The sequence below is a fragment of the Adiantum capillus-veneris genome, chromosome 20 (assembly GCF_014529385.1).
Source record: "Adiantum capillus-veneris isolate H3 chromosome 20, ASM1452938v2, whole genome shotgun sequence".
NCBI classification, from domain to species: Eukaryota; Viridiplantae; Streptophyta; class Polypodiopsida; order Polypodiales; family Pteridaceae; genus Adiantum; species Adiantum capillus-veneris.
In genome coordinates this window covers 93,697,275-93,709,349 of record NC_140950.1, presented here as the reverse complement: position 1 = coordinate 93,709,349, position 12,075 = coordinate 93,697,275, and the positions used below count along the sequence as shown (strand labels likewise).

At 41.1% G+C, this 12,075-nt stretch overlaps 1 pseudogene; it reads right to left on the bottom strand.

Annotated features, from left to right (window-relative positions):
• Positions 1-1,209: 1,209 nt before the first annotated feature.
• LOC147432913 (uncharacterized) lies at positions 1,210-3,369 on the bottom strand (annotated as a pseudogene).
• Positions 3,370-12,075: the final 8,706 nt, after the last annotated feature.

The following is a 12,075-nucleotide window of genomic DNA, read 5'->3' as shown; positions in this document are numbered from 1 at the left end:
ACGACACCCGAGAGGTTAAAAAACCCTCCTCCGAAGGCCCCACTCTTGTCGGAGAGAGGGGTCTACTTATTGATTGCACAAGTGATACAATGAAGATGCAATGGACTGTTACAACTTGGGACTATGTCGGTGACGACGACGGGGACGACGACGATGACTTAGAGGCTGAAATCTGGGAGAACTTTGGGGCTGATTTGTGCGGCTGAAAACGCAGGTTTGGCTGCGTTTTTTGGGCTGAAAATCACTACTGTAATTGCCCTTGAAAAATGCTGATTTGTTCCTACGATTGAAAGCTGAAAACGCTGACTATAAAGGGCTGAAAACGATGTTTCCTGCAGGCTTATGGCTACGTTTTCTTATGCTGAAAAATGCTAGGCAAAACGCTGGAATCTGATGTGCTAGGGTTTCGTTTTTACTCTGCTGAGATCGTTGAATAGGTTGTTTTGATTTGTACTCAAAAATGCTGACTATTGCAATGCCTGAAGGCTAAAACCGCTAGAGCATTGCAACTTCTATGGCGATCTTGGAAACGCTAGGCTGAGTGAAGTCGCCGGTCCTGAGTCTGTTGAAAACGCCACGCTGAGTGGAGGTCTTAGCGATGTGAAGAAAACGCTATGGTGAAGGGGATGCTGGCGGGAAGGTACTTGATGGGTTCTTGCTGAGAGAGAGGGAGTACCTGCTGCTTGTGGCCTGTTGTGCTCCTTGCTCATCTGCCAAAGATTGCTAGCTTTGGGTTGCTTATATATTAACTTACCCAATTTTCCCTACTCAGTTTCCAACAAAAGTCACTTAATAAAGAAGTGAAAAATGTCAAAAATAGGGAAATTAGACTAAGGTCACTGGAAAAATCCCCAAACTGACTCTGATGGAATCTGTTGTACATGAATATGCTTATGTTGTGTGCAACCAAAGGATATGCATCTATACTAAGTGACTGGGCATGCATAGTCTACGAATAGACTCACAAAAGTGCCAGATCACTTCTAAGCTAGACTGACTGGACTTGATGGAAACCCTGTTATGGTGTAGCTTGTCCACGGACACATAGGGTTGGATGTGTCACGTGACATATGGTATCCGACATATAGAATTTCTTGGGGATCTAAATCATACTATATTTCAAAGTCTGATAACCATATGCATCCCCCATATGGTTGCCATTAAAGTGTAGTGATTGTCTCATCTAAGGGCTATGGAGGGCCTGAGAAACTAGGAAAATGTAGTGAATATCGTACATGAGAAAAAAAGGTAGGGAATGGGGCAGAGAGAGCATACTTGAGAGCCTAGCATGACAGCGTCTTTGTCCAGAAACAGATGACTAATAAGCTTGAAGCTTCCCGTCAGCCATCATCTAGCAGGAACATAGAGCTGGGCACCCCCCTTATCCTCAAAAGAATTGAGGTAAAAGATGGCATTTGTAAACGCATGAGTATTAATAGTAACTCCATCACCAACTGCATCGAATTCGATGATGGTGACGCTATGAGGCCTTGCATTTCCACCCAACTTACTAATGCACACATCAGTAGTTATGTCACTACAAATTCTTGGAAAGATTGTTGTGACCTCGGATATGTGCAGGCGAGCAAAGGAACTAGTGGTGGCCCCAAAGAGAAGTAAAATATAGGCAAGGGAAACCCTACTAACACCCTACAGTGCAGCATTTCGAAGCTTGAGTCTCATGAGGCAACGCCTCTAGGTAAAAGACATCCAGAGAATTAAATGAAAATTCTCTGGCATATCTTCAGACATCAAACCATCACAGGTGACATGCATCATTCCCGAGGTCTGTATAACTAACTGCAATTATGTAGACGGTATAACACCAGAGTCTATGTTGAATTGTATGATAGATGACATGACCTTCACAAATAGGAGTCACCATAAGCTTGCCTTAGAGCCTCTTAATATTTTAGACTGAATGTTTTAACAATCATTTCTTGACACCTCCACCATCAGTCTGTTATTTCTCTTTGGTTGCATAACAACATAAACTTCATCTTGAGCTAGACAATTGTATGTTTAGCCAGATATAGGAGCTGCATGCAGTCAAGGGTGGAAGAATCATTGGCCCAAAACAGTAGTATTTGCAACTCAAAGATTCATTAAAAGGTGTACACTATAAACCACTATTAGGCTGTTTGGGAGGTGCGCCTCCTTTTCAAAGTAAGAAAACCATCCTAAATACTTTCAAGTTCAACCATCTGAATTTTGAAGCTAATTGATTAATTTTATACACCCTAACAAGTTCAAAATGAGACACAACTATGCACCACAGTACATCGTTCCAAAACTAACAGGTGAAAGGCATTTCTCTAGGAACACAAACATTCAAGAAGACTAATGCATTTAAGGCCCGTTTAAGGTAGCTTTGGTTTAAGGAGATTACAAAGCATGTACATGTACAGAGTAAACAGAGGCCAAAAGCAGTCACCTGCAGATATGAGACTATTACTGAACCTTGCTCAGAAGATGTATCTGCAAGAATATCCTCCATGGCTCGAACCATGATTCCACAGTCGGCAGCATCTTCCTCCCCAAGCTTGCCAAGGGTGAAAGTTTTACCTGTGCCTGTTTGACCATATGCCATGATAGTGCCATTATACCCCTCTAGCACACTTTGCAGGCAAAAAGAAGAGGGATGCCAAGTATATACAATCAGATAGAGTTTTAAACATAACATACAAAATATCTTGCAAAATAGGCCACTATCACAAGCCAAACCAACATCTAAGCAAATATCTTTAGACACGAAGAACAAGCACCCAAAGACTCTATTTCCCTATCTATAACACTATCTACTTGAATAAAATGGGTTGAAAATGGTAGGGGGCAATGAAGGACCTCAACCACAGGCTTTGCCACTACTTCATAGACTCGTTTCTGAGAAGCAATTTCATTCAGAATCTCATCAAACTGGAACGTCTCACAGTCCCAATTATTCCTCCTCAGCTTCAGTTGCTTCAGCTGTGAAAAGTTCAAAAGACAGATCGATTAAAACAAGGCATTGGCACAATATAGAACCTGTCTTGAGCTAATGCCGGTAAAGTTTCCCATGAAGCAACGAGGTAGGGAATGAGAAGAAGACCTCTGGAATCAACTCCACATAATCAGCAAAATCAGCATCATTTTTTAGCTGCTCAAAGTTCCTCGGCCTAAGTCGCACAGCAACTCTTACTCTTCCTGACACTGAACGTAGACTTGCATGAGTTTAAGATTTAAGAGATGGAAAGGAGGCCCCAAAAGGACATGAAAAAGAAAGCTTTGAAGAGGACTGTACTACATAAAAATGCAGATTGAACCTAATCAAATCTCATTACTGTACTTTCCTTCTTTCTTTTGCCTCGATGATAATGCAAGTTCTATCATGCAGAATGCACAGTTCGATGATAAAGTAAGTAACAACCTCCATTGTCAACTTTTCCATTCCGACTTGCTCGACCACTTAATAATTTTTCAAAAAATCGCAGACATGCTGACTGTGGAAAAAAATTTTAATACCTTCACTTCAGGTCGGAGGCCCGTCGGAGGCTCTGAGGGAGGGGAGAGATGCCGCTTTGCAGGGTGCTACTGTCGCTGAGAGGGCGCAACAGTACCGCACGCAGACACCAAGCACATGTGGGAGTTTGTAGAGAGCTTCGACAGGGGACGAGAGAGGCCCAACACCTCGTCTGCAAAGGGTCTACGACTCACGGGGGAGCTGATGCCCAAATTCAATGAAGAGAAGATAGTGCTCGTAAAAAAACCTAGGTTTATTGTAGTCCCACAATTTTCAAATTTACCACTAAATTTTATATTTGAAGTTGAGAAAACCCAAAGCCCTATCTGCAAGCATCTCTCCCTCTCTCTCACACCATTTTTCTCTTGAATAAAAGGTCTTGAGTTCAACTCTCCTCGTCAAATAGATCTTTGAGATCTCTAGGGATAGTTTCCTACGACGTTAAAATACTCTTCTTCTTCTTCTTCTTCTTCTTCTTCTTCTTCTTCTTCTTCTCTCTCTCTCTCTCTCTCTCTCTCTCTCTCTCTCTCTCTCTCTCTCTCTCTCTCTCTCTCTCTCTCTCTCTCTTTGATTGAGACTCAACAATCAATGATATATTGAATATTTCCCTTATATTTAAGGCTTAATTTGTCACACATACAGAGTTAATTTGGTGGATTGGATAAAGCAAGGGGTAGGTCATGTATAAAGGGAATTTAAGGGCAATTCATGTGCATAAATTAGGAAAGAAGTAAATTGTGTGGAAGCAACAAATTCTGTACAAGGCATAGCAGGGAAAGACTTAGAGGAGTGGGCTAATGCTTGTGTAAATAAGAGAGCAAGGAGAGATTAAAGGACATTCGGTTTTCCTCATGCTCTCTTGGCAAAAGGGCTCAAAGTTTCTTACTTTCGCTCTCGACTAACAGATGGTAGCATAAGAGCGCTTTCACTCATCACAATTAAGCAAAAGTTAACTACATATTATCTTTGGTTGTAATTAAACATTGCATTCTAATTTGGTGTAGAAACCTTCAAATTTTGTCAATTTACCTCTGTTGTTTCACATATGCAGGTTTGCCAAGTTTTTGGAAAAAAGTTTATTTTGAGCACTGCACGACACAATGCTAGGATTCTGCAAGCGAGGATTAATTGGGGCTCTCCTTCTTCCACTTCTGTCCGCACAGATGCAATCATCCATTGAGAAAAATGTGTCTCGACTTAATATCGTGCCGCTTTAAATTCAAAATTGCCGGTTGACAGCAAGGAGAAAAGGAGAAATTCCGTCCCAAAATAGAGAAAAATAGTGTAACAACCTGAAAAATAAATGTAATTTTCTAAAATTTCCTCTTGGCAAATTCAAGAAAAGGAATTCTGTAGGTTTAAATAAATGTTTTTTTCCGAACACTGATGCAATTGCTTGCCAAGAGCGTCACACACAGGGCCGCGGTCCCAAAAAAATCCCACGACACCCATGAACCGATTTCAATGATTGACATTTTGTTGATGACTACACTTATGTGTTATCTTTGTGGACATAATCGCTTGTTTTGTGTGGTAATATGTGACAAATTACATGCTAATAACCACTCAAAAATGCATCTCAATTGTAAAAAAGGAATAAAAATTAGAAAATCTTGATCAATCCGATCAAAATAGATACATGGGTACTTTGGGAATTTTAAAAATTTGAAGTCTATTTTGGGAATTTTGAAAAATTAGAGGGGTTTGAGCTTGGCTACGAGCTTGGCAGAGAGAGAGAGAGAGAGAGAGAGAGAGAGAGAGGCTTACTAATGTATTTAAGGTGGCTCAGGTAGTTGAATGTAGCCCCAATCTAACCACCCTCCACCCCCCCCCCCCCCCCCCCCCCCCCCTCCCTTATGTGTACGGTATGAGTATGAAATAATGAGGGGCTACCCCTATTGTATACGCTTATGTACAAAATCTAAAAACCCCCCTATTGTACACTCATGTGGTACCGTACGGAAAAACACAGTGAATCCCCCGGGAGTAGCTTGAGTGCTTTTTCTAAAGGGGTAAAGAGGAGTAGCAACTAGGGCTTGAAGTGCCAAAGTACACCTAAAAAGTTTATACCTAAAAGTTGTTAGAATGACTGACAATAGTAAAGAGAGTGAAATTAATGTTGATAACTTTGATTTTGCTAATGAGCAAGCTACTAATGATGTCGTGATGCTTGTTAAATATCTTGTTTCTAGGCTTCAACAAGCCATGGGAAATCCATCCCTCCAAAGTGAAGTGCAACGGCAGCTTCGTGCTCATGGGATTCTCCAAACTCCCCACCATGACGAGAGAACACCTAGGAAGCCTCCTTGCGAGACTTCCAAAAGAGGTCTCTCTCCGATTCGTGAAGAAGAAGAGGATCCCTATGAAGGGCTCAAAAATTTTCTCCTTGATGACTCATCTTCTTCTCAAAGGAGAGTTCAAGAGCCTCCACCGAAGGAACGAGAAAGAAGTGAGTCTCCCGCCACCTCGGCGGAGATGGCTCCACAAAGACGGCGGGCTAAACACTCTCCATCACCTTCAAAACGGAGAAGACCATTGCATACTTCTCCACACCATACTTCAAAGATGGATGAAAAAAAGCAAGAGAAGAAAAAGGCGAGAAAGAGGACACCCTCTTCTCCATACTCTTCATCCTCTTCCTCTTATGAAAGTGACGGTGAAGACAAAGAAGATCAAGGAAAGAAAATGGCGAGAAAGAGGTCACCCTCTTCTCCATCTTCCTCAAATTCTTCATCTTCTGAAGAAAGTGATGGTGCAACCTTTGAACCATAAAAAATAAGAGGCCATAGGAAATCCTATGCCGCATGGAAGAGGTCGTCCAAGCTCAAGAAATTCAAAGAGGGAGGGAAGAGCATCTCTTTCCTTACCTATGATGGAACTTTTGGTGCTACGGACAAAGTTTTGGCCTTTATCCAACAATTTGATGCAGCGTTCAGAGATGAGGGCTTCACGGAGTCCTCAAAGCTACACCATGTAGCTATGCACTTTCAAAAGTCCGCCAGACAATGATGGTCTAGCTTACGGGCCAATGGTGAAGCTCCATGAATATGGAAAGCTTTAAGAGCTTCCATTATGAAGCTGTTTTGGCCACCGATGTCAAAGACAAAGTACTCACCGAATGGTGAAGCTTGAAGCTCTCTCCCTATGAATCCATCCACAAATATGTAGACAAGTTTTGGGACCTACAACTCAAAGCCACTGTCTTCAAAAAGTTGGATTTTGGAGAGAAAAAGCAGCAATTTTGTGCGGGCTTAACTGAAGAAATGACGGAGTATGTCAACTCCCAAAGGCCACGCACCATATCGGCGGTAATACATCATAATATGGTGGCCTCTCGAATCAATTTCCAAATAGGGGCTAAGAGGAATTCTAAGTCCCCCCCAAAAAAAGGGTTCCAATGAGCCTAAGGGGAAGGACAATGTCCAAAAGTCTCCTAAGGGCAACTCCAACAAAGCTAAAGAGAAGGGAGTTTATAAAGGCAAAAATAAACTCTCTCCTGAAGAGCTTGAGTGTTATCGCAAGGATAACCGGTGTTTCAAGTGCTATGAACAAGGGCATGCATACCGCGCTTGTCCCCAAAAGAACAACCGCCATGTTCCTCTTAGAGCTACCTTGGTCAAAATCCGAAGAGGAGGAAAATCACCACAAAGGATCTCCTCTATGCCATGCTTGGGGAAAGGTAAGAGAACATGATTCTTTTATTCTCTTTGACCCCGGTTCTACTCATAATTTTATATCTATAGAGTTTGCCACCAAGCTAGGCATACAAACCTACGAGATGGGAGATGTCCTACTCACAGACGGTGCTTTCAAGGGGCAAGAAGCTTCAGTCACTCCCTTAATCGGGAAATTGAGGCTCCATGGCCAAAGCTATGTGGACAAAGAGGACTTCTTTATCTCTCCTCTCAAGCATGAGGATGTAATCCTACGGGCACCATGGTTTGATCGCATGGCTGCCAATGTTAAATTCCATGAAAGGAGAATCTCCTTTAAGTTCAGGGAAAAAGATATGTATATAGATGCTAAGGAAATGGTAACACTATAACCATTGTGCATACTCATGCTTTCAACAAGTCAATAAAGAGCTCTATTTCCATGTACATGATTTTTGTTAAAGATTCTCAAAATGAACCTAATGTTTTAGCAAAAGAAAATATACACAATCAAAAGGAATTAGAGTTATCCAATTTTCTCAAGGGGTTTCAAGATGTCTTTATTGACGACATCCCTTGTGAGCTACCTCCTAAATGAGGTAATGATGACCATGCAATTGAACTTCTTCCAGAAATCTCACCGCCTAAAAAACCTCCTTATAGAGTTTCTTAAGCTCAATAAGGGGAGATTATGCGGAAAGTGCATGAGTTAGTTGAGAAGGGCATGGTTAGGCTTAGCTCATCTCCGTGGAATATGCCTACAATAACACTGTACATACTTCCATGGGAAAAGCACCTTTTGAGGTAATTGAGGGGAGATCAAAAAGTCCCTTTCTACTTAAGGTACACGGGAAGATCTTCGCTGTAGATGAGTATAGCTGAGACCTACACGAATCTTTCCAAAAGATTAAGGATGTTATCTCTATCTCACAACAAAGACAAAAGGCTGCTGCTGATAAGCACTGAAGAGCCCAAGCTTTTAAAGAAAATGATTGGGTCTTACTCAAATTTCCCAAGGCTCGATTAAGGCACAAGACGGGCAAGAATCCTACGGGACACTAAAAGTACTATGCTAAGTTAGCAAAAAGGTTCTATGGTCCCTTCCATATTCTTAGGCCAATCAATGAGATGGCCTATCAACTTAAGTTGCCCAACTATTGGCTCATACACAACGCTTTCCATGTGAGCCTACTAAAGCCTTACAAAGGAGAGCCACCTCAAGAACCAACTATTGAAGATCCACCAGAGATCGAGGACCAAGAAGAGGTGCTGCAGCCCGAGTCCATTCTCTGACATGAAGACAAGGTACTAAGAGGCGGTAAGACTATTCGATGATATCTTATTAAGTTTAAGAATTATCCTTTTGAAGATGCTAGATGGATGCAAGGCATACAATTAAAGGATAACCTAAACCTTGTCAATGCTTACAATGCTTTCCAAGAGTAAGCAAATGTACAAATGTTAAAAATGAACAAAAATTTTGTCTTATAAGACTCTCTTTTTCTATATTGTGCACAAAAATGAAGTAGTATGCATGCTTACATCAAGTTTGCGGAGACGATGTCTCCCGAACACCAAGTAGAGCTTGTCACTCTACTATGGAATATAATAGGACTAATGTGCATACATGCTTGCAGCAGCCTCAGGCTCTCAAGTGCCAAATGGACTAATCATCCATTGTGTAATGATGTCATAGGGTAACATAGGGATCCTCTACCCGCTAGGAAAACCGACTAATGAATAATCTTTATCTTCTCTACTCCATACTCAAGGACGACTATGATTTCAAGAGAGAGGTAATGTCATAATAATCAATATCTAATTCTCCTAAATGATTTTCTCATGTTAAACTGATCATTTATTATGGGGAAGTGCCAGGGGAGAAAAAGCTAGAATATTGGTTAAGCTAGCAGACCGAGCCACAGTAGGGACCCAAAGGAGAAAAAATAGGGATCCAAAGGGGGGGGCCATCTACAAAAGAGCAATGTCCAACAATGGGCTTAAGAGACCCTAAGGTTCAGCCCATTAAGACTTCCAAAATGCTAAGGTTCCAAAATTCAAAGGTTGTGTCCAAAGGCCAAACACTAGGGAAATTGGATGCTTAGTGTGTGTCACAAAAAGTCTTTGTCGATCCCTACATAGGAGGGGGCGAGCCTTGCAAGTAGGGGATGAGAGAGAAAATCACACACACACAAGCTCCCTTTACACAAAGGGAATGACGAACACATGTCAACTCCCTAGCCCAGATTCCCACAGGGTGTACCCAATTCCTATTGGATGGCCATGGAGGTGAACCAATGAGAATAAGGCTAGAGTAAATCTAGTTTAATTAATTTAAAAACACTTAATAAAATAACCAATAAGAATTAAGCTCTCTAGAAGACTATTGGACAGTATCCCAAGGGGACCAATGAGCATTCAGCAACCCAATGGCTTGCCTGATTCCTATTGGCCAGGAGGCAAAGGGGTCCAATGAGAGTTTAGTTGAATTAAATAATTACCTAAAGCTCTCACAAAATGGGAAAGGGGGACACATGTCAGAAGGCTATCACTTATGCTGCTTAATTACCATTGGCTAAGCCTGGAGAAGTCCAATAGGATGCTAGCAAGAGCAAATAGCAAGAGGGGTCGACTAAGAGAGAGAGGGGGGTGATTTTTGAAAGGCATTATCACACACACTCACACAATCTCATGTGTGAAGTAAAGAAGGGTCTCTCTCCTTCTCAAGCTTTAATGGAAAGCTTATCACCTACTCCAAGCTTGTGAGAAGGAAGGCCTACACCAACAACTCTTGGCTTTGTGATGCAAATCCAACCAAGAGCCAAGCTTCAATGCATGCTCATCTCCTCTACCATGCTAATTACTAAGCTAAGATATGCTAATATGAGTGATTATGTGAGGAGATGCACATCTTTATTGTAAGAATACTCCTTTCTCTCAATCTACACTCATACCCCGCTAGCTCTCACCATCTTCAAAGGTGCGTGAGGTCTTGGGTTTGAGACTGTGAGGGAATTGAAGTTGTGTTTGATAAGTGTTTTGCATAGTGCATGATGTTTCCATCTTCATTGCACTAGCTAGTATTTAAGGAACACAAGAAATTGTATTGTAAAATGTCTCTCTTGATGGGAGAAACCATAATACAAAGCCTTTTGGAGGGGGGACCGGCTCCATGCAAATCCGGTCCTCAACTGTTGTCAATTGCTTAATTTCTCTCTCTTTTGAAGTATTGGTCATGCTTTCTAACTAGGTGTTATTCTTTTTGTTGCTCTCTTCACCCAAGCACTTTTGTTAATCTCATTAGGAATCTATTCTAATGAAATGCTCACTATGTTCATGCTATTTTCCGCTACACACAAGTTACTAGGCCATTAAATGTTACAGGAAGTATGGTTGGATAACCTACCGTCTGATATGAACATCGATGTACAATCCTTGTACGGGGATTGCGGATCAAAAGCTTCAGGAATGTCGAAACCATTGACCATGAAAACATTACCTTCTTACTTCGGAGATAATGAAGATGAATCCATCGTGTGTAAGATCACTCAAGTAAAAAGAGCTGAACAGACCCTAGAAGTAGACAACATTCATTCAATCATGTCTACACCCATCCAATGCACTCTTACCTTGAGAGAATTGTTAAAACTCAGACCATACTTATGGAATGATTTATAAAAAACCCTAGAGAAGATGGGGATAACGGGGTTAATCTCAAAAAATTTGGGAAAATTGAAAAATGAAATGAACAACAAAGAGATTCGATCAGTTCCTATGAACAAAGTCGGAGAATATTATGAAGGAGAGGAAGGAAACACCACCCTCCTAGTGAAGTATAATGACATTGAAACCATGGCAATACTAGATAGTGGACCAGACAAAGCCATAGCTACTAAAGCAGTATGGGAATCCTGGGGACAGTCAACTATTAGATAAACTCGAATGAAATTGCAGTTGGCTGACAGACACATTGAGAGACCATTTAGGGCTGCTTGAAAAGGTGATAGTCAATTGTTGTGGAATTAAATATCAACACACTTTTGCCATAGTAGACGATGCAACTAATGAGTTAGATGAATGCTCAGCTACCTCAAAAGTTTCGGGGTCAGGAAAAGAGCTTATGAGAGCTAAGCTACTCTTAAAAGGAGGGGAGGAAAAAGAAATTGACTTTTCAAACCAGAAATCAAGAAGACAAAAATGGTATAGATGAAAAAATTGTGAAAACACGGCCTATGCCGCCAGTCTCCAGTAAAACACAATTTTTGATGCAGATAGATGAAAATGATTGTGTCAAGGACAAAATAATGGGCAGATATCCTTCAAACAAAAACTCAAAAATGTCTCAAACATCGAGAAATCCAAGAAAGGGTACTCTAGCAAACCCATAGGATAAGAAGCCAACCATGACATGAGTCGAGCAGAAAAATAAATATCAACAGTTGAAAAAAGCTCTAAAGGAGATATACACAACCAAAATGGAAACCACAGAAGAGGATGGTAAGGATGTAATGCATGTTCCATCCCATCACAAAAAGTATACTCTCCAAGATCGGAAAATTATAGTCAAACAATCTATTAAGAACTATGGAAATAGGGCGAGTCTTACGAAGGACCTGAAAACGCTAAAAGGATCTCGACGTGGCTGAACAAGGAGAAGAACCTAGACTGGCTTACATTGCGAATGACCTAACAGAAGAAGAAGAAGATCTCTTGCTGAGCTTGTTAAAGGAATACCAAGATATCTTCACTTGGTCGTACAAGGATCTCAAGGGTGTTGATCCAAAAATTTATCAACATACCCCCATGAGAGATGATGTGGAACCAAGTAGACAAAGGCCATACGCGTATAATGAAACATTTGCCAGGAAGATAAAAGAAGAGATTCAAAAAACTAAAGGAAGCCAAATTCATTTACAAAATTGA